This window comes from Nicotiana attenuata, chromosome 3 (genome assembly GCF_001879085.1).
Source record: "Nicotiana attenuata strain UT chromosome 3, NIATTr2, whole genome shotgun sequence".
NCBI classification, from domain to species: domain Eukaryota; kingdom Viridiplantae; phylum Streptophyta; class Magnoliopsida; order Solanales; family Solanaceae; genus Nicotiana; species Nicotiana attenuata.
Window position 1 is genome coordinate 59,768,616 of NC_031991.1, and position 27,120 is coordinate 59,795,735.

Below are 27,120 nucleotides of genomic sequence, written 5' to 3' on the forward strand. Positions count from 1 at the left end.
AATTAAAGTCAAAACTCAATTACTAACATTTGGTATCACTGCCATAAATTTAGGACCTATAAAGTTAAAATTGTAACTCCGAGTACACCTACGTACGGTGTATTTTGTAGCGACAAATAAAACTATGGCACACGCAATTCTAATGTATTTCTCTCAAGTACTCTATTCTACAATGGTGTGTGTCCGTGCTAAAAATTTTGCAAGGATATGTTTGTTTGGCACAGTTTTCTAAAAAATTGGGAATGACGACTACTTTTAGAAACTCTTTTTCCACAAAAATATTTTGGGAACACAACTTTTAAAAGGAAAAAATTATCCAAATCAAAAAATCTTATTTTTCTTTAGCCAATTTTTTTTCGCCAAAAAAAAAAAAAAAAATCTTAAAAGAAACCTTTTTCGAAAAAATTTCCGATTCTTATAAAAAGAAGGAATTTTTACATTCCTATCCCACTTATGAAACCTTTTTACCCTACATGTTTAAGGTTTCACTTAATTACATTTAGCATACCAAATTACCATTTATATACCATATCTAATTAAGGTTATAATTAATGTGATATTTTATACTCCTTAAATTAAGCACTTCCATTATTTGACAGTACTAAGTACTAATCTTCACTTTCTCTCTCCTAACCCCTCATCCCCATACCCCTCCACGTTCTTTGTTTTAGGGAAGAAGTTGAGTTGAATCTTTGAGATGACAAACAGAGGAGAGAATGAAACGGGATTGAAAAAAGTCAAAGACTCAGATTTCGTTGATCTATTTTCTTCTTCTTTTCTGTTTTGCACTTTCATTTGGCTTATTTTGTTATTGATTTTTAATTACTTTCTCATGTCGATCGAAATCAATTTTTTTTTAAAGTATTTTTATTAAAAGTACTTTAGGTGAAAAATAATTATTTTTTTTAATTAATTTATTTGAAAAGCATTTTGACCATCAATTAGTATTTGGGAACCTTTTAAAAACTATTTCTAATTATTTTTCGGAAAGCTATTTTTTCTGTTTCAAAACTGCTTCTGCTTCTCCTCAACAATATTTTTTTTTTTAAAACCTTGGCCAAACACTTCAACTTTGAAAAAAATATAATCACCCAAAAAACTAGGTAAATATTTGTAGTTTTTTGTAGAAATTTTGTAGATGAAGAGCAAATTGTAGAAATGTGACATCCACAAATTGTCTGCAAAATTTTACAAAAACTACAAATTAACTACATTTAACCTACATTATAACTACAATCTGGAAACAATTTACACATGGAAGTTCTTCAAGTTGGAGTTGGCCACAGCTACATTTCTTGTTTTCTAGACACACAATGTACCGTTTCATACCATCCAACACAGTATGTATATGATCTGTTGAAGCCCTCACCTACATTTTCAGAACAAACACAAAGAAAAAAATTTTACAATATTAAAAATATAGTATCTACAATATGTCTACATTTTATCTACAATTTATCTACAAATTAACTACAAACTATAAGTAAACTACAATTTATCTACAATCTGGAGACACTGTATATTAAAATATTTTTTTCCTGCACCAAATAAAGAAATTATAGTCAAATTGTAGATATATGTAGTAAATTTGTAGATAATATCATAAAACTAAGAAGACCTATTGCTATTATTTTTTTTCTTCTCATTTTTGTTTTTTTCTCCCTTCTTTAAGTTATTGTCAATGATCTGCCTTTGAACTCTGCACTTTCTGTCCATTTAATTGGTAAATCTTAGAAGCTGTTAGTAGTTGAATATTTTCGTAGTTTTTGTAGCTGTTAGTAGTTCAATATCTGTTCGTTTTTTTTTTCTTTCAGAATTTGAATTATAGTTCTGGAGAAAAAATCGCATATATGAAATCTCCTTTTCCTTTTTAAAGATTGAATTTAATGTAGAATCAATTATCACCAAGGATCTCTCCTTAATTTTAGCGCGTTTTTAAGGAATATTCTGATTCATTAATGCCTGATTTTCGAATGGTACAAATTTTGTAGGTAAAATGTGGACTGGGCGGGTAATATACAAAATATGCACATTTTTAGTAATAAACTTTCATATATGGTATAGGAAGGAAAACATTGCATTCCCTAATTACAAACGTGTACTCTCCTGTAATGCATAACGAAATTTTTCGGTTAATGTATCATAACGTAAGTGATTAAACAAGGACTTTTACTGAATTTTCCATGCGATCAAGTACTTTTCTTGAAGTAGTAGCTAGATTTTGTAGACTACATAATTATTTCCTTGAAAAAAAATTGAAAAGGGAGAAAAAGATTGGAAGAAGTAGCTTCTCCCTCTGTTCTAGTTTATGTGAACTTATTTCCTTTTTGGTCCGGTCCAAAAAGAATGACCCCTTTCTAAATTTGGTAACAATTTAGCTTAAACTTACAATTATACCCTTAATGAGAAACTTTTATAGTCACACAAATACTCTGGGCCCCTTTTTGATTTGTTTAGGACCACAAATTCCAAAAGTCTTCATAGTTTTTTAAACTCCATGCCCAATCAAACATGTTCACATAAATTGGAACGGAGGGAGTAGATTTTAGTGTTTGTTTTTGCCCTTTTGTCCCGGTAGAAGGCAGAAGACACCAAAGTTAAAAGGAAGCATATACTAAAATGGAGAAACAAAAGATGATGACAGTGGAATAGAACAACCCAACCAACCTGGGGAAGCACATTTTTGCTAATAACTGATGGGAAAGAGAGGCTTTAATTTCTTGCTTTTCTTTCTTGGCTCTATTTGTTTAAGTATGGCAGGTCACAGCTTGTCGAGCAATACTGTATTTCTATCATTAACTAATCTTATTGTTTAATCATTTAATCACTTTCAATCACTATCTCTTGTCACTCGTAGCCACCAACATGTAGACCTTACCCAAATGTGCATTTTGGCCCCCCTCTCAACCCTAATAATGACCCCTCGTCTTACTTTTTTATATTTTTAATATCGGTACTTAAAATTTATTGACCGACTAATCTAAATTCACGTCAGGTAAGTTCATTAAAAAAAAGGGTAATAAATATTTCATACTATAATTTCTCTTTTTTTTATTTTTTATAATGTGAATTCAAAACCTTTATTTAAGGATGAAAAGATGACTACCATGCATCTCACCTTACGCCTTAGTGGTCTTTGTTTTGATATCTATTTCCTACACTGTTCACCTTTAACACCTACTTGTTTTATTTTAACCTAAGGCGGAAAGCCACACTTAATTATTGCAAGTACAACATATATAACATATGTCAAATTGAAAGGGAAAAAAAAGTGATAATCTTACCATCATAATTGGATTGAATTATCCTGTGTAGTGTCTTAATAAATATTTGAGGTCTAGCCATAAGCTAGTGAAACAACTTTCATTTGATTTTCTATTTATAACACGAGCACGGACTCTACATTAGTTGTTTGATTATGTGCTTAATGCCAATGCTACTTTATCTATACTGTTCAATTTGATTAAACATTCCCAAAGGACCATTCATGTCACCTCAAGTCCCAAAAGCATGCGATACACTTATTCCTAGTGTGATAATTCCAAATATAACACTAATTTTCTCCCCACAAAATATAACACCATTGGATATGTATACATTAAAAAAAAATTACAAAATCAATGTAGTTTTATCGAGCGTAAGATGTACGCTTATATTTATCATCTTCTATAGACGATCAATCTTATGTTATAAAAGATTACTTGTAATTAACTTTCAAGTAATCTACAAGTAATCTGATAATATAAAAAATTTCATATTGATAGTCTATAATAGATTAATAGATAAACCAAGTGGGAGAAGCTCGCTCGTGCATGGCGTCGCCTTTCTGGCTGGCATTATATATCTCTCTGCATCCCATACGTGGGATATAAACGGCTTACTTTAATTTCTTTGTCTCCAATTTTTTTCCCTTATTATTTGTTGTTTTCATTGAATAGAGTTGTGTATACTTGTTTGCCACTTATATAATTAAGCATGAACGGGAAGAGTGATCTTTGCAGACAAGAAGACATGTTAACCAATTGGAAGATAATTATAACTTAATCTTTTTAAGCAATAATGCAGGAGTCATTCAACTAATCACTTACACATTTTTCTATCTAAGCCCTGTACAGACTTTTAAATACATCTCTTCCTTATTTATTAGTAATAATATAAACATAAATATGTGATGCCTTTTTGGCATTCCAAAGGCACTTTCTAAATAAACTTTTGTTTTGTAGATTTAAATCTCCTTCAACTAACAACAATACTTCTCTTAGCTGATGTTCTTATAATCTGGCCACTAAATTTTATAATACTAGCACTTCTTAAATACTCCATTTCCATCCGTTCTCTTTTTCTCGTCAACAATTGACTTTACCCGTCCCTTAAGAAATAATAACTATAGTATGATTTTACCATATAGCCTCTAATACTGATATATAATGTCAATAATTGACACAATGTCCCAAGCATGGTCGTTGAGAAATGAGTAATTAATGAAAAGGGTAAAATAAGAAAAAAAAATTGTCCTTCCCTTGATTTGCTAAAATTTGACAAGTAAAAATAAAATTTTATTTTTAGTATAGTGAACAACTAAAAATGAATGGAGGGAGTATAATTAAGACTGACGAACCTCCGGATATTTGCTTCAGGCTTTTTTGAAAACTATTTTAATTTATTGCATATTTTGATTTCAATAACAATACATTACATTGTATTGCAGCTCATATTACATACTATGTAACTTTTTTGATAAACAAATAGACCTCGGGCCTAGCTCGACTTTCAAAACTTTATCACTTATCGATTAATTTATAACTTCGAGTAGTGTAGAGTATGAGCACTCATATTTTCTTAATCCCTACAATATGAGTGACAACGAACTTAATAAAACAAATTATTAAGTTGGTCTTTCGATAGAGAATGATATCTGCAATGAGGTAAAAGATTTCTGTGACAGATGATCATAAGAAATACATTTTTGTTTCATATATTAAAGAAATACACTTTTAATTTGTCTCATATTAAATTGTCAGATGTGCTGTACACCGGAAGAAAAACACTACTAGAAAAGTGTCTAAAACCGTCCAGAAATACCGACCGAAATCTGTCGGAAAATTAAAAAAATCGACCGACTTTATTAACAAATTCCGACCGAAGTCGGTCGGAAATTCCGACCAATTTCGGTCGGTCAATTAATTTTCACAAACGACAAAAAAAAAAAAATTCTGCCGAAAAAACCGACCGAAATCGGTCGGTATTTATTTTTATTTATGCAATTAAAAAAAATGCACCGTCTGGACTCAAACCAAGATCTGTACTATGGCAGGATACTATTCTACCACTAGACCATTAGTACATTTTAGTTTAAGACATACTTTTACTTTATTTGTACTCTTTAATTGCATTTTTGCGCGAAAAATAACGGACCGATTTCGGTCGATTTTATTAAAATATAAATTTACCGACCGAAGTCGGTCGGTTTTTTAAAATGACTGACTAAAATACTTCGGTCGGTTTTTTAAAATGACTGACTAAAATAACCGACCGATTTCGGTAGGTTTTTTGAATATTAATTTTAATTTATTTATATGAAAAACCGACCGATTTCGGTCGGTTTCTTAAAAAATAAATTTCGCGAGATGCTAAAATACTTTTGTCGCATTTTTGCACCAAAAAAAAATCGACTGTAGTCGGTTGGTTTCGTAAAAATTATTTAAAAATAAAATATTTTGAAACATCGACCGATTTCGATCGGTCAAATCGGTCGATTAACCGTGGTTGGTTTCGATCGAATTTCTAGTAGTGAAAGAAGAAAGGAAACAAGAAAGAGAATAGAACATTTTTGTATGAGAAGGACGTACGAGGAGAAGAATATATTCAAAGGCTGAAGTTGTGAACACAGTGCCAGATACATCAAACTCCCAAAAGAAAAAAATATAGATCCAATCATTTAGTACTTACTAGGTATATACACAGTACTCTGATTCGAACAAATTGAGTTGCCATTCATTTTGTTCAACTTATGACTCTCTTTAATTATTAGTCTCCATGTGAGTAGTTGATTGTGTCAGGTATCTTATAATCTTCTTAGATCACAAGGAAATATATATATATATGTATAAGAAGGTGATAATATAATTATATCAATTAAGTGGAGGGCATGTTCCAAATTCGTACAGTGTGACCAACTCATACATGTATATGTTTGTTACAGAGGACAAGAAGACATTCGAATCAAAATATAAATTTCATTTGGTCTTCAATGCTTCCATAATCTTCAATTAATCTCTGTTCCACCATAATCAGTTTCAGGTGTTTCAATTATTTACTCAAACTTTTTGAAACTCCCTGGAGATTCCTCATATCTAAAGATGTTTCCAATTACTTTATAACTATATATTCTGTTTCCCACGCTCATGTATTTTTATAGTAATTAATTAAATACACCATGTAATCCTTTATTAATTATCTTTCCCACGCTAATTTGTCTCTTAATATTCATTAACTACACCAAATAATCCAATAGTTTGGTGACAACCAGTGTTCCTTCAAAATCATTAGTGAGTGCCTTAGTTGATGGAAAAAAAAAAAAAAAGAAAATAATATTATTCGAGATAACTTGGTGTGGGTAAATCATAAAAGTTTCTCCAATAAACAAAAGAGGATATTGATGATTAGGAGCATAATTAAGTATTTAAAGAAATTGCTAACATTCGCTTCATCCTAAGACGTTTATGAAATCAAAAGCATAACGCAATTTAGACCTAAGAAACAAGAGCAGATTATACTTCTTTTCTTTTTCTTGAAAATATATTTCCTTTTGGTTAGCACATCCCTAGCAACTTGGTGGCCATTAAATTAAATTTGGTTATTTGAGTTACTCCGGTCCACAATAAATGATGAATTTGCTTTTTTTGTTTTGGTCCAAAATAAGTTTTTATTTATGTAATCAAAAAAAAAATCAATTTGTTTTTCCAAAATTACCCTTATGTACGTATCCCTAAAAAGTCATTTACTACTCACTAGGAGTGTACAAACAAAACCGACAAACCGCACCAACCCGTTAATCCGAGTCAAACCGAGAAAAAAAACCCGACTATGGTTTGGTTTGATTTGGTTTGGTGTTGGAAGAAAAACCCGACCATAATTGGTTTGGTTTGGTTTTAACTAAAAAATGTTAAACCAAAACCAAACTAATCCGACATCATATGTATAAAAGTTTTAAACATGTTTAATGCATAAAATATTTATTGTAGTATAGTTTATAAATGTTTCTTAAACTTTTTCATAGTTTTATCTTTTAACGTATTATTTCAAGCTTGGACTTATAATTTTTGGATGCTCCAACAATTTTTGTAGTCCACAAATGGTAGTAACTCAAATAAATCCTAAACCAAAATCAAATCAATACTAATACTAATAAATGACATTCAATTCAATAGTACTATGAATGAAAATAGTGTCGGATATCTATTTCTTAGTTTTCCCATGGTTTAGATAAAATGCATAACTTATTTTTTTTCTTTTAGTGTTTAGTCATGTAAATAATAGTACTTATCAGTGTACTTATTTTAGCAACTTAGTAATTTTAAGTTATGTTTGTTTTCATTATGACTTATTAATAATATTTATTATATGCGATTTTATTATCTTTCTTGTTGAATATTTTAGTACAATGCCATGACTCATCTCATATTTATGTTATTTTATGGAAAAACACCTTTTATAGTTCTGTCTTACTAGAATTTAAAGAAATATTTGGAGCACAAATTCTATGTTTTGTGCTATGAAGACTTTATGAAAAAAACCCCGAAAAAATTGGAAAACTCGAAAAACCCGAGAAAAATCGAGATTAAAAAATACGACTTTTATTGGTTTGGTAATTGGAAAATTCCAACCAACCCGACCTATGTACACCCCTACTCCTCACATTTGAGAAGAGAAGTAAGTACTACTATAACTATGGCGCAACATTTAATGAAGGGTAGTTTAGTCACACTAACTATTTTCGTCTAGAATTTAGTATTTCTTTAATGGGTGTGTCTAAAATAAATTGATCATTTATTGTGGACCGGAGAGATTATGAAATTGTCCTTGAATCATTGGACGCTGCGTTTCCATGAAAACAAGGGAGAAAAGCAACAAAGTGAGGTTCTCTATACTTCGGAATTTTGTGACATTTGCAAAGTTTGGTTTTTAGCGTCATTATTTTAAAATACCCTTTAACCACACGACTCCCATATGACATTGAATTTAGGTTAAGATACCATTAATATATGAAAATTTAATGTTTATGATCCCAATTTCCAAAGGTCCTCAATAAATAAGATATTTATTTAATTTAATTTATCAGTAATCGTTCTAATGGGGACGATGACTTGCACGGTATAAACTTCGTATTCCTTATCTAAAAAGAAAGTAATACTCTTATTAATTCCCAAGATGAATCCCGAATCTGATGTTAGTTAAGTCTAGTATGAACAGAGTCTTATTTTTTGATATATTATACATAGTCCGAATAGGAAAAAAAAGTTAATAATATTCATAGAATTTGGCCTAAATCCATCTCGGCATATTATTTGAGAGCGCAAGTTTTATCTTTTTTTATGACCCAAAAAATAGGATCCGAAGAAGGTACAACACAGCAAAGCACAAAACTACAAAAAGAACGAATAGTTCGTCAAATATTGGAACAGATAATACAAATTTGTATGTTTTCCCCTGATTTCATTTAAGTTTTTTTTAATTAAAGAAATTACGGAAGAATGTAAGTTTTCGTATAAAGAAACTATTAAACACTTGGACAAAATATTATAAACGACAAAAGAAGTTATGCATAATCCAGCAAATTTTAACTGAGTTAAACGATTTGAGAAAATAAGTATTTAGACAAACACTACAACCAATTAAAACCCCACTTTCATTTCAAAAAGGTGGGAGGTCAAGATTTAGTGGTTTAGAGGAGTCCGTCTCCAACTCTTTAAAATATATATATATATATATATATATATATATATATATATATATATATATATATATATATATATATATATATATTCTGTATGTTGTATATAAAATTTATATAAATTTTATACACTTTTTCGGCTATCAGACGCAAATAGTTTCTGACGATGGTTAAAGTAATAATATCCCAAATTATTTAGGTAAATTCCTTAGAAATCGAGCCGGGCCCGGCATTAAAAAGAAGCCGACTTTCATAATTCACAAAACAGTATGTTATAGCCCACTTGGGCCCAACTAGGTTATACCACGTCATCACCACCCGAAGCTGACAAATTAGTGGTCAGTTTTCCTCTTTTAATTCTTTTTTTTCCCTTTTGGAAGACTACACTCCCTCCAAAAATATAATTATTCTTAATAACGTCTTGTTCCGGTGGAAATAGAATTGAAATAATTAATCTGATTCATATACAAGATGTTACTAGTGTGTTAAAAGAATTTTTAATCTTAATAAGTATGTTTAGTTTCATTGTGAGAGATTACATATTTGGACTTTGGATCTAAATAAGAGATAATCCATTTTTTTCGTTGATGTGTAATATTTCAAAGTTATCAACATTAAAGAAGAGTTTAATTACTACTCCATCCGGTCCACTTGAAGTGATTTTTTGGCTAATTCACCTTTTAGCATTAATTAATTATGGAATTGACCATATTAACCTTAATTTGCTTATTGAAAATATTACAAACTACTCCTAGGCTCTTTACTCCAAGGGCAACTTTGAAAAAAAGAGGTTAATTCTTTCTTGATATCTTAAAAAATCAAATATTATGGACCACAAAAAAAAGACCAAAAAATTTCTTAAAGTGGACCGGAGGAGTATAAAATATGTGCTCCAATAAATAAATGTTCAATATTAAATAACAATATATGTAAAAATAGTTACATTGATATCAAATTGTTACGAGATGCCAATAGGTGATTTCTCGCTGGTTAGGACCAAAATATAGTTCAAACGATAGCAAGGGTTTTTTGTAGCTTTAATTTAGTTTATTTTGTTTTTATATTAAAAAAATTATTAAATAAGTATAAAAATTAAATTTCTGAATCCAATTACTAACCGTTCTTGATGTCACTATCCTAGAATTTATAATCCATAAAGTTTAAATTTTGGCTCCACCACTTGACGAATAGATCTTCATCCATGTATCTCGTGTACCTGCTAACTCTGCCTACTAAGTTTTAGAATAGGGAGAAACTTTTTTTTTTTTTTTTTTTTTTTATTTTTTTTTTTTACCTTCGCCTGAACATTGAACCAAAACATCATGTTTCTCCTCCGACTTCAGGTCACACCGTTGGGTGCTTCTATGCCTCAAATTATAATGCATTCTTTGCAAAGCCAACAATGCTCCGGTGCCTTGTGGTTTTGGGAGTTGGTGTACCGCTAATATCTCGTTAACACTTATTGCTCCAAAATACACACGCAAATATACGTGGTCGACAAGTAATAAAGAGTGAGTAGAGTATTGTTCCCACGAGGACTTGTGATTAACTATCAACTAAATTAAACTAAAATATATCTATCTATTAAGTGATTTTCTAAAGTGCAACTATTCAACTAAAGCTAATCTAGAGTAGTAAACTAAGAAACTAAAGGAAACAAGTCGGCAAACTTAGAGACGAATTCAATGAGAGAAACATTCCAGAGTTATGGGCCAGCTAACAATCCTATTGAGTCTTCCATTAAATTGTCTAATTAATTTATTTGGTTTATTGATTGACAGGGTTAATATTATTCGTAGCATTCGATCGAAGTACTACTCACCTATTCAAGCTAACCTAATTTCTTTATTTCTATAGAATTGGGACAAATAAGAACGCATTAATAATTCTTGTATAGTAACCTGTAAGTAAGGCTATTAGGTATAATCTATCCTTATCGCGAATCTATTCCCGTGGTTCAGGTTCAAGATCTTGCTCTATTCAATCCTATTTGCAATATAGAATTCCCTCTCACAAGCACCCACAATTCTAGAACCAATAAACTATGAGATTAAAGGAAGAGAAGCGAAGAAAAACTAGTTGAAAGCTTGCTCTAACGTGCTCCTAATGTGAATTCTCCTTCATGGCGCCCCTTCCAGATTAGGTTTAGAACTCCTTTTATACGAGTTAGGGTCGTGTAGGGTTAAAAATATCAGCAGAACTCCCGATCTTAGCATCCATGGCAGTGCGTCGCGCTAGCCCTACGCTAGCCTGCCTTCTCCAAAAAATCATGTTTGACTCTAGTGCCACAGGTGGCGCCTAACGTTGGCTTGGACGTTGTACCTGTCTTTTGCCCTTTTTCGTCTTCTTTTGCTCAATCTCTTGCCTTTTCATTACACTTCGCTCCTGGTTAGTTCCTACACATAGCAACACCAAAATTTAGTTCAACACATCATAACATACATGAAAATACATACCATTTGAGTAAACTGAAAGGCGATATGCATATAAATACATATACCTTTTAGCTGAATGTCAACACCCCACACTTGGACTGTTGCTCGCCCTCGAACAACTTAGAACTCTCCTAGCCCAGCAAATTCAACATATCACATCACGAGAAAGCATATCACCATTAAATACACATTACCATTGACTATGGTTGATACAAACAATTAATCATAGACATGAAAAATTCACCCACATCCCAACATTCACATGACAAAGCTTTAGTAAACCATTTCGAAGCATTTAAATAACCTACCCGTAACCACCTTACCTCAAATACCGACTCGCCATCACTAAGCATTCTCAACTTGTGCACTCACCCAACAAGAAGAGTTTAATAATGTTACCTATCCGTCGTGAGACCATGTACCCTCACCATAGAATAAGAGAGTGAATATAAAGAGATTCCAAACATTCAAGTATCAAATCGAACATAATTTAAGGACATTACATATGAATAAAAATGACTCACTCTTACAAGAACATTTATGTGCATTCCGCGGTCATACCATAAGCGTGCCGGTATTGTATATCTCTATTAATCTAAGTTCGCCAAGTCTAGGATCAATTAGGTATTTACGGATTTTAATGTAGGCTAAAGGACGGGTAAGATATATTTAAAATTAGTGGCTAAACCTCCTAAACACTTTAAACACTATACTCAACTTTCAAGCACACATTCTTCATAACCAATTCAACGTCTTGCTACAGAACCATACATAATTTGGCCTTTCGCGTTTAAGTACATCTACATCTTTACTAGCACGAATTAAGAAGAATAGGAGGTATGTTCTCTCTTTTGGCATATCAAATTTTTTCTTTCACATTTCTTTATTGTACTTTTTTTTCTTTTTTTTTTCTAGTACACTCTCCTTACATTGCATTTCTCAGCCAGTTTCTTCATAACAATTGTGAACTTTTTGGACCTTGTATGGTTCCACTCAAAAGTTACTCCCAACTCTTACCTTATTCTTCTAGAGACTTAAATGATTTTGGGGGTAAAGGTTCAACAAGCTTCAGTTAAGAACAAAAATGGGAATACGACTTGTAATATAGGTGCAAAAGAAGTAGTCTACAGGCTCAAATGGGCTAACAATAGATAATTTTATCTGTGGTCGGCAAAGTAAATCCATGATCAATCAGATACATGTCCGCAATTGCGACCAATTTTTCACTTTTACGTACGTCGCAATTGCGAATAAGAATTCACAATTGCGACATCTGCAGCGGGGTAAAATGTTGGAATTTCAGGCAATTTATGAAGAGCAATGTCTTCCCAAACTCATTGGTTTGTAACTTCAATTCTTTCAATCAATTTCAATTACTTTTTTTTATATATATAAATTTCATCATCAAATCTATGAATTTCAAGGTAGAAATTAGGAGTTTTGGGTAGTATTTAGCAATTTTATAAAATTAAGATTTAGACCTTTAATTAAGGTCGGATTTTAAAATAAATCACATATCCGAGCTCGGATGTGAATGGTTAAGTGGGATTTGGTCTTAATTTCGAATCTCGGCCACGTTGGCCCGGGTTAGCTTTTGTCTTTTAGGATTTTAGCAAAGACTAAACCTTTATTGATTGGGTATGTTTTCTTTAGCAATGTTTAACTTCCTTAGATGATATTTGACTAGGTTTTTATCGTTTTGAGGAGTATTTCCAAGGGAGACGGTATTGGATTGTGAAAATTATTCTGAAATGAGGTAAGTGTCTTGCCTAGCTTTGTTGAGAGAATTTTTTCTACTAATGATATTGCTTGCTACATGCTGGAGTGATGCATATACGATGTGACAAACATATATGCATATTCTAGGGTTTCCATGCTCGAGAGGGGGATTATATTCTTCTCTGTGCCTTCTTGAACTTGGTGATCCCTTAACTTATGATTCATTTAATTATATGACTAATTAACTCAATTAACTAAATTAGAAATTATCTCAGAGTGTAAGACATCTTAAAAGGATTTAATGTTTTATTTTTAGACTGTTTACTTACTTAATTTGACCGTAGCATCATGAACACCCATTTATACCTGTTATTTGTCATGATATTTGAGCTTCTTTATTCGTAATAAGAGATGATGATTGGGGCCCTTAGGACTATGTTTGGCATGATGGTTATTTGTGTGCGGTTGATATGATGTTGGCACGATGAGTATTATCATGCGGTATGAAATAAGATTTGCCGGTTGGTTGTTACCGTGTGAGAAGAATGAGAGTTGGATTTTCTTGTTATGATTACTCGTCTGTTAACACTTACATGCCATCTACTTTGGTTTTTATTAATGTTTGTTGTTTTGTATGTCACTTTCACGTTTGTGTTCCTTATGTAGTTATCTCTGTGTTTTTCCTATTTGGCCTGCTATTGTTATATCTATGTTTCTACCTTGTCTGTTACTATTACTCCTACTCTTTTACTTAAGTTACTTTTGCTACTTGTCCCCTTCGAATTCATGTCTTTACTTGTTATTAGCCCATACATGTTACATGCCTCTATTTGTTTCGTGATTTACTTCTTAGATATATTGACCTGTTACCGACCTTCACTTATTACCTGCCTTCACTTACTACTTGACTTTATTTTTTTTATATGTCTTTACTTGTTACATGCTTTTACTTGTTATATGATTTCACATGTTTTTACTTGACATTCATCCTTCCTTGTTTCATGCTCTATACTTCTTTGCTTAGCCGGATTAGGTGACTTTTAGATTGGTTGTGTGTTAGACCTTGTGCAAGCTTTGATTTTATATGTGGGAGACTAGCTCTGGGATGCTGTGTTGCTCATATTACTTTGTTGTGTTTATATTCCTAGTTGAATTTAGCATGTCAGTTTTCTTGGTGTTACTTTGTGAATTTCCCGTGCTTGGTTATTGTAGAATAGTTTCGTATGATCTTTTATATATATATATATATATANTATATATATATATATATATATTTATATATATATATTTGTTTCTTGGTTATGTAATTGTATTATCCATTACTTAATATTGTTAAATTGACATATGAATTATTAATAAATTATCAATTTAGTATATATATATATATATATATATATATATATATGGGGGATCAGGTTGCATGTCGCAACGGTATTGATATTATATATGGGATTGGGTTTCACGTCGCAACGGTATTGATATTATGTATGGGATTGGGTTGCACGTCTCAACGGTATTAACACTATATTGAGGATTGGGTTGCATGCCGCAACGGTATTGATGGTATACATGGGATCGGGTTGCACGCTACAACGGAAAAGATGTATTATGGCTATTATTGGCTGTTGATTTCTGTTATCGTGTAGTTACGTGAGACTGAGAAGTGATGATATTCTGGGGATCTCTATCATTTATATTCTTATTTCGTTCGTTATGTGGTTATTCGTTTCTCTATTTCATATTACTTTTCCGGCTTAACATCTGCACATGTAAAAATAATAAGTGAGTATTTTCTTAACTTAAAACCTCGTGACTACTTCACCGAGGTTAGTCAAGATACTTACTGAGTACATGGGGTCGGTTGTACTCATACTATAATTTTGCACCTTGCGTGTAGATTTGGGAGTTGCGTAGCTGCGAAAGACGAAGTCTTGCATTAAAGACGTACCAGTATTCCAGATTCAAGCCACCTCTTATTCATGGTAGTTTTGGATTTAAATTCTGTTTATGTAAACTTCAAACAAATATCATATTTATTCTTCGTTTTGTAAATCTAAATCATTGTGGCTCATGATTGTACTACCAACCCTTGGGAAGTTGTATAGAATTCAGTTATTTTATTCTTGTTGTTACTAAACTTTAACTTGAGTTACCTTATTCTATGTTAGGCTTACCGAGCATTGGAGTTAGATGCCATCACGACTAGCTGGATTTTGGGTGGTGGAAGAAAGTTCCTATCTAATACTGCTACATTAATCCCCATCTCAGAAATGTATCTCCCATATGGTACAAATGTAATGTACCGTTCAATAGCATGTTCCCTTACCAACTTCACCTTTGGACGCGGCCTCGTAAGTTTCTTACAGGACACTTCTTCCACTTGTTTCCCTTTGGCCTATTTACTAGATGTAGCCTCACCTTGCTTATGTTTCTTAGGAGGGGGAGCGGTAGTAGAAGACTTTCCCGTAACCTTATATTTTCTTGGAGCATCCGAGCCATTGCAACACTTTAATATCAATCAAAAAGCACGATAGAAACTATCAAAAATTCAAATAAGGGAAAATTAAAGGTCGAACATAACCCACACTTAAAATCGAAGGCCGTAAAAAAGTAAGCATGGACGTTTTCGCACATCATCCACTCACAAGCTGTTTATGTTAAGTGCACTGGTTACTCAAGAATTTCCCATACCAAATACACTCATGTCGCATGTAGCGCACGATTGAATAATTCAATTAATACACTTTATCATAGCGGGGTCATGGAAAATCAAGCAGGAGAAGCTTGGCCCGTAACTACTTACAAATGACTAATATAACACTAAAATACCCTAAAAAACTACATAAAAACCGACATACAATATATATGACAATCACAGACGTGCTTACATGTGCAGCCCTCGTACACAATATTCGTGCGACAGTCGTGTGAGAGTCGGTCATGGCATGGCATTCAAGGCATCACAAATATTGGTCATTGTTAAACCACCCCTAAAATGCCCCATACTTAACCCTAAGCATCATACACAAACGCTCAGCTACTCAGACTTCACCGGCGGGCAAATTGTTCGCTCTGTATGTTATCAAACGGTTGATGGGCATAAGGTTTGTTCAATATTTTTCAACCACGGGGTATCAAGATTACCCTTTCAAATTGAATGTAGTGGCGGGAATTATAATTTACCACCTCGTGTATGTCAGCCAAAGCAACCACAATCCATCAAATACGACACACTGACCCTTCCCTAACTAGTATTCTTCAAGTTCTTACACTAAAGGATTTGGGGATGGCGAAATAAAATTAGGGGCGGTAGGGAATGGGTACCATTGTGAGACTAGGAAAAGATCAAGAAAAATGATGCTAGGATAGAACCCGTGTTATAGTCATAGTTGGCACTCTAATTACTGCATTCTACTTGTGTTTGAGCTTAAATGATAGTGAATTGCACTTATTATGTGTTTTATGCCTATCAGGAAGTAACTCCGAGTTAAAAGATAATCGAGAGCTAAATCGAACAAATTGGAGCTTTGAAGTCTGAGTAAAACCCCAAGGGATTAAACCGAGATCGCGTCCGGGGTCGAGGACCAAGTCTGTATATCAAAAAATTGAAGAAACAAAAATACATTGTAAAATATTCACTGCCACGCTGCATGGGGCGCTGCTGGGTGCAGCGCGACCGTGCAAACATGCCAACTCTGTAAGAAACGAACCTCTGAAGATGTCCACTGGCGCTCCTTGTGGGGCGGCGCGCCCTGCGCCGTGCCTGTACAAAATTCGCAGAGTGTTTTTCCTGTTTCGGCTTGGAAAAGGTAGTTTCATCCGGGCCCGCTCCTACAGGTATAAATACACCAAAAATATATTTTTGAAGAGACTTTGACCTGGGAAGCTTTTGGAGAGCATTGGAGGCTACAAGACACAAGATTTCATCATTTGTCCATCAATTCAACACAGGTGTTTGAACTGTAACGTTAGACTGATATTTTCTTACTCTTTAATTATATTTGTGATGACTCGTAGTTTTCCTTAGGGTTTGACTGATATTTATGGATTTTAACTCTATTTCTTACTTGAATTCGTTTAAGGAGCTTTGTATTATTTACAACTTTATTCACTAATTTATTTAATCGAAAGAGGAATATTGTGGTGATTATCTTGCATTATTTTATTTGGTTAAATTCAGTGATTCTCTTAAATAATAGAAAGAGCTTGTTGAATTGTTGATTAAATCAAGCTAGGAGAATATTCGAAAGACGTTCTTCTGAAGACTAATCCATTAACGTATGCTTGCATATTTTTATAGTGCTTATATTAGTTCACCTTGTAGAGTTAAGATTTAATCGAGAGAACAGTCATGACTACACGTTTGAACTAATCATCGAGTTAATTTGTGAGAATCATTAGAACATTAGAGTGAACTGAACTTGATTTGGGTCCCAAATAGCTATCTTGCACCTATCCTGTCACGACTCTTATTTCTCCCATTGATATTTCAGTGTTGCTCAACTCTTTTCTTCCAGTGATCAATTGTTAATTGTTTTAGTATTATAGTTAATTTTAGTTATTAATCATCACAACCTACGTGTTAATCATCCTGAATAGTGTTAAGCTAGAAATTACTTGAACATTGTTTAAATCCAATCCATATGGAGACGAAAATCATAACTATACTTATATTTGGATAGTGAGCATTAATTTTATATGGTGTTTGCGGTCTTAAAAAAACAAAAGAAAAAGAAAGAAAATTATTTACCTGGTGTGGCAGAGAGAAGAGGATGAAGAGCAGGGGGAGAGGAGAGAGAGAGAGATACGAGGTAAAGAGATAATTGAGTGAGTGAGAGAGAAGGCTTATGACTTAGGTTTTTAGTTTTTTTAAATTAGTAGGCGGGTCGGGTTGGGTAAACGGGTAAGGAAGATTGGTGATTTTGTGAGATAAAACAGGTATTTGGGTCGGGGGTCAATAGGTCAACGAGACAAGGGGTTTTAAAAATAACTTACCTGAGGGGCAATAGTATAGCGCGAAGCGCCGCCTCTACGCCAAAACCAGAGCCTCAAGCACCAGGTGTAGCGCGACGTGCTGGCCTGGACGCTGGGCAGTTGGGCTGCATTTTGGAACTTCTTTTTCATGTCGTGTTACACCTTGTTTCGCCCGAGATTTTTACGCGTCTGTTTCACATGCTCATGCCAACTTTTACTTGCAATTTATGATATAAAAACTACAAATAAAATCAAAACATTATTCTACATGTTAACTAAAGAAGAAAAATACAAAAGTGATAAGCATTGGGTTGCCTCCCAACAAGCGCTTAATTTAACGTCGCTACACGACACAGAGGTCTCACCTACTCATCGGCGAGTATTACTTTGTTCCTCTGATGATCAATTACACCTCCCCAATAATGTTTGACCCTTTGTCCATTCACCAAAAAAGGTTCTTTACTATTTAAATCGCGCAGCTCAATTGCACCATATAGGGTGACATTCACCACCTCAAATGAACCTGACCACCTTGATTTTAACTTTTTAGGAAAAAAATTGAGTCTGGAATTAATCAGTAGTTCCTTTTGTCCTGGTTCGAAGTGACGGGAGTGGATATGCCTGTCGTGCCATCTTTTGGTTTTCCCCTTATAAAGCTTGGAATTCACATATGCATGTAGCCGGAACTCATCTAATGCATTCAATTGCAAAAGTCTTTCTCTTGCCCATGGCTTTCAAGTCCATCAACTTTTTGATTGCCCAGTAATCCTTGTGCTTAAGTTCAACTGTCAAGTGATACGTTTTCTCATACACAAGTTTGTACAGAGAGGTTCCGGTCGGCATTTTATATTTAGGTCTATATGCCCATAAGGCATCATTCATCTTTTCTGCGCAGTCTTTCCTAGTCACACTCACAGTTTTCTCCAAGATTTGATTTATTTCTCTATTTGAAACTTCAGCTTGTCCACTTATTTGCGGGTGATACGTGGTATCGACCTTGTGGCGGACCCCATACTTTGATAGAAGGTTATTTAGCAACCGATTGTAAAAATGTGTTCCTTCATCACTAATTAATGCTCATGAAGTCCCGAACCTTGATATATGTTCTTTTCACAAAATTGGCCACCACCTTTGCATCATTAGTTGGAAAAGAAACAACTTCCACCTACTTTGACACATAATCTACCGCTTGCAAGATGTACTTATTTCCTCTAGATAATGGGAAGGGTTTCATGAAGTCTATACCCCATATATCAAAAATCTCAACTTTCAGGATATTAGTCAAAGGCATCTCATTCCTTCGTGTGATTGTTCCCATTCTCTAGCACTGGTCACACTTTTCACAAATGCACGGGCATATTTAAATTAAGTTCGCCAATAAAATCCCAACTGCAACATTTTTGCAGTTGTCCCATCGCCTCTATGATGACCCCCATAAGTGAAGCATGTCATTCATATAGTATTTGTTCCACTTATTTTTCAGGAATGAACCCTCTCATCAACTGATCAGCGCAGTGTCTGTACAGGAATGTCTCATCCATTAGTCGAATTTCACATTATGAAAAAACCTCTTATTGTCTTTAGACTGGGTCTCTGGAGAGAGAACTCCACTTAATAAGAAGTTGATATAATCTGCGTACCAAAGAACATGATCATGCGTGATGGAAAAACGTTTCTCATCGGGGAATGTCTCCTTAAATTTTTCCCGTTCTTCCACATGCTCATGGTTCTCCAATCTGGACAGGTGATCCACCATTTGCCTTTCTGTTCTCTTTCGATCTCGTATTTCTGCATCAAGTTCCTGCAACAATAAAAATACAGCGCGTCAATCTAGATTTGAATCTTTTTTTTTTTCGAAAACAAATACTTGATCGCCACATGATCGGTATGGACTGACTTTGGTTCCCACTAAGTAGGCCCTAAATTTCTCAAACGCCCACACAACCGCCAAAAACTCCTTCTCAATGGTGGTATAATTCAATTGTGCATCATCAAGAGTCTTACTCGCATAATATATGGAGTGAAACATCTTGTTCTTTATTTGGCTGAACATCGCGCCAATGGAAAGGTCGATTGCTTCACATATAAGTTCAAACGGCAAGGACCAGTTTAGTGCTACAATGATTGGTGCAGCCACCAACCTCTTCTTCATCTCATCAAACACCATCAAATAGGCCTCATAAAATTTGAACACCACGTCCTTTTTCGAGCAACCAATACAAGGAAGTACCAATTTTAGAGAAGTCTTCAATAAAGCATCTATAAAAATTTACGCGTCCCAAGAAACTTCGGACAACCTTCAGAGAGATGGGTGGCAAAAAATTTTCAACTTCCTCCACCTTAGCCATGTCAACTTCAATTTCACTCCTTGACACTCTATGCCCTATAACAATACCCTCTTGCACCGTCAATGACACTTTTCCCAATTTAGCACTAAATTCATTTCTTCACATCATACTAGCACCTTAGCTAAATTCATCAAGAAATCATCATAAGATGACCCAAAGACTGAAAAGTCATCGATGAAGACTTCTACATACTTTTCTACCATATCAGTAAAAATAGCCATCATGCACCTCCAAAAAGTGACTGGTGCATTGTAGAGTCTGAATGACATTCGCTTGAAAGCAAAGGTACCATAAGGAGATGTGAATGCAGTTTTCTCTTGATCCCCTGGGGCATGCGGTTTTACTCGGAATATCCATTAAGGAAGCAATAGTACTTATGCCCAGCTATCATGTCCAACATTTGATCAATAAATAGGATGGGAAAGTTATCCTTGAAGGTAGCCTTGTTGGGCTTCCTCTAATATGGACTCTCCACCCCGTCACAGTATGAGTAGGAATCAATTCATTTTGTTCATTTTCCATAATAGTCGTCCCACTTTTTGTAGGCATACACTGCACCGGACTTACCCAATTACGGTCAGAAATAGGAAATATGATACCGGCATCAAGCCATTTGATAATTTATTTTTTCACGGACTCCTTCATAATGGGGTTTAGCCTTTTTTGTTGTTCGACACTTGGACCGTGCTCATCTTCTAGAAAAATTTTGTGCATAGAAAACAATGGTATCTACAATGGTACACCCAATGGCTCTCTTATGCTTAAGAATTTGCTCAATTTTCTCCACCAGCTCATCCTCACTTTCCTCCTTATCCCCCCATAACGCCCGTTCAAGAGGGTCTGCGGGGGGTCATATATGGCATCACAGTGGTCACATTGTTCTCCACAACAGAAATCATGGCCAAATCTTCATAGTGGATTGGCTACTTGAGTGCTTTGTAAATATTGAAAATCTCTACTCGATCTCCCACTCTCATTGTCATCTGCTCTTCATAAACATCAATTATAGCTCTGTCTGTGGCTAGGAACGGGCGCCCCAAAATAAATGGGACTTTTTTATCAACCTCATAGTCCAAGATAGTGAAATTAGTAGGACATATGAAAGACCCCACTTGGATTACACATCTTTTATCACCCCTTCTGGGATAGCTAAAGATCGATCTACCAATTATAATATCACTATGGTGGGTCGAGGATCACCCAATCCCAATTGGCTAAACCCAGATAGTGACATAAAATTGATGCTCGTTCCAAGATCATACAAAACTCGTCCAACTACATGTTTACCAATCGAGATCTGAATAGTGAAACTCCTGGATCCTTCAACTTTTGAGATAACTTGCTTTAGATTCTCGAACTATATTCTTCCGTGAGTGCCACAGTTTCAAACTCAACCAACCTCCTTTTGTTTACCACAATGTTCTTGATTTATTTCGCATATTTTGGCACTTACTACAAGATATCTACCAAAGGGATATTAATTTGTACTTGCTTCAGAATATCCAGGAATTTCTTGTATGCAACATTGTCCTTAAATTTTTGCAATCTTTGTGGAAAAAGAGGTGGTGGCTTAGCTACTATAGGTGATGGTTGCCTCTCCACAACCTCTTTTGCCGATCTTTTATCAATACTTGCATTCATTGTCTCATCTTCTACGTTAATATGTTTTTCAACAGAAGAGGTTTGTTTTCTCTTCTTAGAGGGAACTTCCACCAACTCCCTTCATTCCTCAATGTCATAGCCTTAACATAGGCCTTAGGATTTACTTCGGTATCACTTGGAATAGCCCCAGCCGGTCAAGTATCTTGGGCACTTGTAAGTTTCCCCATTTATCTTTCCAGATTCCGAATAGCTATTGTTTGACTCTGATTATCAGCCATTATTTTCTTAGCATCTCTTCAGTGTCACCCATTGAATTGGTGGACTGATTAACTTGTGGTGGCCGGAATTGCTATTGTTGAGCCTGTGGTTTGTACTGATTATGAGGACCTTGATTTTCACCCCATGAAAAGTTTAGGTGGTTCCTCCAATTCAAATTGTAGGTGTTGCCATACTGATTTTCCTGGCCTCTATTTGCATCACCCACAAAAACATACTGACTCTGAATTTGTTGGGCATAAATTGCTGGCGTCGCCTTCTCCACTGACTTCGCAAAACGCCTGCGCTTTCTTCACTGGTTAGACTTGCTGGTTATTTAGAACCACAACCATTTTATTGAACTGGTTAGCCAATGAAGCCACTTGTGTCGAGGATGCAGAAACATCATCCAACTCAAGAACTCTAGTGGCCTTGTGAACTATATGCCTCTTTGTTTCTCCTTGACAATCAGGATTACTCTTACAGAATTTGTTCAAGAGTGCATAGATCTCATCAAAGCTTTCTCTAACACTTGACTACATGTTGCAGCATCTACCACAATTTTGGTCTTTGGGTATAGTCCTTCTATGAAAGTGCGATCCAACACCTTATTAGTCTGATTATGGTGTGGGCAATCTCGAAGAAACCTCTTTGTTGATACCCAATTTTTCCCTAAATATTTTTTATACCCAAAATACTTTCAAAATAACATATATGTGCATATATGAGCACACACAAGAGTTTTGGTACTTTACCAAATTTTTAATAATTTTTAAAACCAATTTATTGCCTATTTTTATACCATACAATCCAATAATTATTCCCAAAGTTATCATTTTGGTGGACAACCTATTTTTTATTCTCATATTTATACCAAGATATGGCTAACATGATTTTTGCATATTTTTTACAAATTTATTTAGTATTTTTTAAAAATTAAAGTGCACATAATTTCAATATTAGCCCCTTTTAAGATTTAATTGTAATTATATTTATAAAATTGGCCCCAGTATTTTTAATTTGATAATTATGTATTATTAATCATTTTAGCATGTTTGATTTACTTTCAGAAATTATTTTGCTATTTTTTATAAATTAAACAAGGGAAAAGTGGCTATTTAAAAGTTAGTCCTTTTTGCATTTCAATTTTAACCGGAATTGGGCCCCAATCTCAGCCCCAAACTGAACCCAATTCCCTAACCCAATTTCCTAATCCACCCGACCCAACACCCAATCACCCGAACCCGCCCGTGTCCCTATTAATCTGAGCCGTTGATCATTTTGATCAACGGCCCAAGCTCCCCCTTACCATTTTTAATTCTAAACGACCCCCCATACCCTCCCCATTTTCTCAAAGACCGCCGCCTCTAATCCCTCGTCTCTCTCAAACGCTCTCACCCACCTGAAACCCTAATAGCCGCCTACCCCCTCTTCGACCTCAAACCACCGGAATCCATGGCTAATCTAACCATGGACGACCTCTACTCACCACCTACTGCTCCCACACGCCTGCTCACTGAAGATTCGAGGCTAAACCTCAAGGGTCTTCATCCAGACCTTGGTCGATTCGAGATTCATTGGCCGTTTCCGGCCTTGCTCCGGCGTATCTTGGCCTCTTGAGCCTGGATTCGACCTTATCAACTCAGATCCGTTCACGTGACTTCCAAGCCTTTCTCGTCCTTTAGGGTTCTCAGAAGCCCTATCCTATTCGAGGTTCCTTTTCGTTTATTCTTTTAGATCTGTGCGAGATCTACGCTGTTGGTAACATTTTAGAGTTTTTCCCCAAATTTCCTTTTTCAAAACTGTTCAAATCAATTTTAGGGTTTTCTGAAAATGGCTCCTAAAATGTTTTCTGATTCTTTTACTCTCCCTTATATGTGTTTATGCTCGTTGTTTTATTTCCTATTATGTTCGAGGCTGTTCTCTTGTTTCTTACCAGATTTCTACAGAGATTCTTTTACATTCTGTTTTCACATGCTAGCCTAGGTTGTTGACTTACTTTTTGCTATATGTGTTCAGGCTCTTACTTTAATTTTGTTTCTAAAGTTCTGTTGATCATGTTCTTGCCTACCTTTGTCTTAACGCTCGTGGTTTTCTCTTGTTTCTGTTTGTGCATGTCTGCATATCTCTGTGACCTTTTATGACATTCTAGAACTTGCATGTCAGGAATCTTGGTTTCTTTTGAGGTTTCTGAATGTTTCTTCTAAGGTTATCTGCTATGTGTTTTGTCTGGTTCTCATCTCTAAATTGGTTTAACCTCGCATGCCTAATGTTTGTGCGCTCTTTATACACGCTGAATGTCCCTCTAAAATAACCATAGATTCGGGACTAATTTCAGACTTCTTTGTGTAAGCATGATTGATTCTTTCCTTGTTTTATTTGAAAACTTTTTTTAACCTTTCGATTCCCCTATTTCTGACTTGGTTCAGGGGCAATTTTGAATCCCCGATTCCCTGATTTACTACGTACCAATTGATTTACTTTGTCCTTGCCTTATTTACTTGACCGTGTATTTCAAAATTTTCTTTCCTTAATTAAAACCCCTATGTATTTACCCCTTATTTGTATGCTATGCACAATATGCTTACTTGATCTCCTTCCTTAAAAAAAAACTCTTGCCCTTTACCGTTCAAATTTGAATTTCTCAATTAAAGGGATTTTCCGCTACTGATTGATTCTAATTGATACATGGTTATTTTCTTACCTTGTTCCCTGCCTGATTTCAAACTATAAATACTCTCCTCCCTTCTCTTTGAACACACACGAACACAGAACGCAATCTGAGTTCACAAATCACTCTCACTTAAAAACTCTCTCTCTTTTACTTGTGCTGCTGTGGACTTTGTTTACTCTACTTTCTCCTGCACTCTTTTGCTTCTCTACTGGTATGTCTCAGTTAGTTTACATGTCTCCACCACAATGTGTTTACTTCTGCCCACTTCTGTCCAATTCTTTTAGTTGACATTTGTTTCTAGCATATTGTAACACGTTCCCCCTTTCCTTTGTAATTCAGTATTTAAATTATGTATGCATCTTGTCAGTTGCTTGTCATGAATTTGATACTTTATGAATCCCAAACCCTCATACCCCTTTATATGTGAGTTATGGTTCAGGGCATGACAACACTTTAATATTGTTGTCCATGATTCTGGATTGGATTCTTTGAATCCCAAACTCAATCAGTTCCCATTCCCTTTCCCCCTTTATGAGTTTTTGAGCTTTAGACTTGGGTCTGGCAGTGTCCTAATCACTGTCCAGACTCTGGTCTGACCTTCAAGGGTCTGCTCTTAATGTGTTTGACCAAGCAGGTGATCAGGGGTGCGCCAGCCTACTTTATGGCTAGGTATGACCACAACCTGTCATGGCTCCCCAATCCCCTTTTCACTTTGCACTTACTCTTAGCTATTAAGTTCTGCCCCTCTCTTGCAAGCCATGCTTTGGGACCCCCTCAGCTCCCTCTGAACTTGGATGCCTGAGAGCTGGCTCTTCCACACTGCACTGTTTCTATTCTAATGGTATCTTGGGTGTAAGCAATGCCGGGAATCCCTGAGATTCCTTGTTACTTTGAAACACCCTGGGTAAAGAGAAGGCTTTGGAAATCTGGATCTCGGGAGTGGCTCAATTGCATATTATTAGACATTAAGGTTGAATTAGGCTGCTCGGATCTAGCTGTTAGCCTCTGATGTATTTTTTCTACATTCTGTAATAACTTGTATAAACTCGGGGAGTATAGTAAAGCGATGTGGGAGGGGTCTTTACTTTCTTGCATCAAAAGGGTAGAAATCATGATCTTAGGACTTTATTATTTAACCATCTAGATATCCTGCCTATAGGACCGTTTTAATCACATAGAAAGCATGTCTATAGGACTTAACACTCACTTTCTGCAATTATGCATATAGAAATCCTGCCTATAGGAGTTAATTTTCTGCAAATTTATAGGTGTCATGCCTATAGGATGTGCATACGCATGACATTAGGCAAACTTTAGGTTTAATAAACAAGCATCCGTCCACAAGTTTATTAACGAGTTCGGTAATCAATAACTTGTAGATATCATGTCCATAGGAGCTTCTTTTGAACCAAACTCGCTTAGCCTGTCTAACAGCAGTAGCAATTGATTAGCCGTTTCTTATACGCCTAAGTCAGTACATGTTTTCCAAAACGTAGTCTCTAATAAAACTTGTTTCCAATCAGTGTATACTTTTCCCTAAAATCTATTTCTTTAACTGGCATATCTTTTCTGAAACTCCTTCTTTCTAATATTCTGCCTAAACGTGTTTTCCAACTCAATTCCTGTCTTTTGAACTCGTCGTTTTAAATCAGTTCCGCAACTCACTCTTTTCTTTAGATAACTCTGTCCCTTCAGGAATTTTCAAAACTTTTCTTTTTTTTTGTGTTTAACTACAATTAGGCAGTTTGTTTTCCCTTTTGAACTAGTTTCTAAACGTCTGCAGCATACCCTTTTTCTTCAAGACTCTTCTGCATGATCATCTTCTAAAATCAGTACTTTCTTAAATGAACTCGCGACTAATTCAGTGCCTTAATCTCTGACAACTGTATCCGAGTTGCCTAATGCAGGCTTTCTGTCCAAATATATGTGTTGAACCTGTCCGCTCACTGCTTAATTTTAATCTAAGACCAAATCAGTATTTGTCAAGGTCATGCTAAACTATATGATTATTTGATTTCTGGGGTTTATTTGAGCCTTATTTGCTTGTTTATTCTTCCTTATTTGATTCTGTTTTGAATGTCGAGCTTAGAATTTTATCCTTTAAACTCCTCAAAAAGCCTTCCATCCCCTTTCTTTCCCTTTTTAGGATTTAGAAGTTCT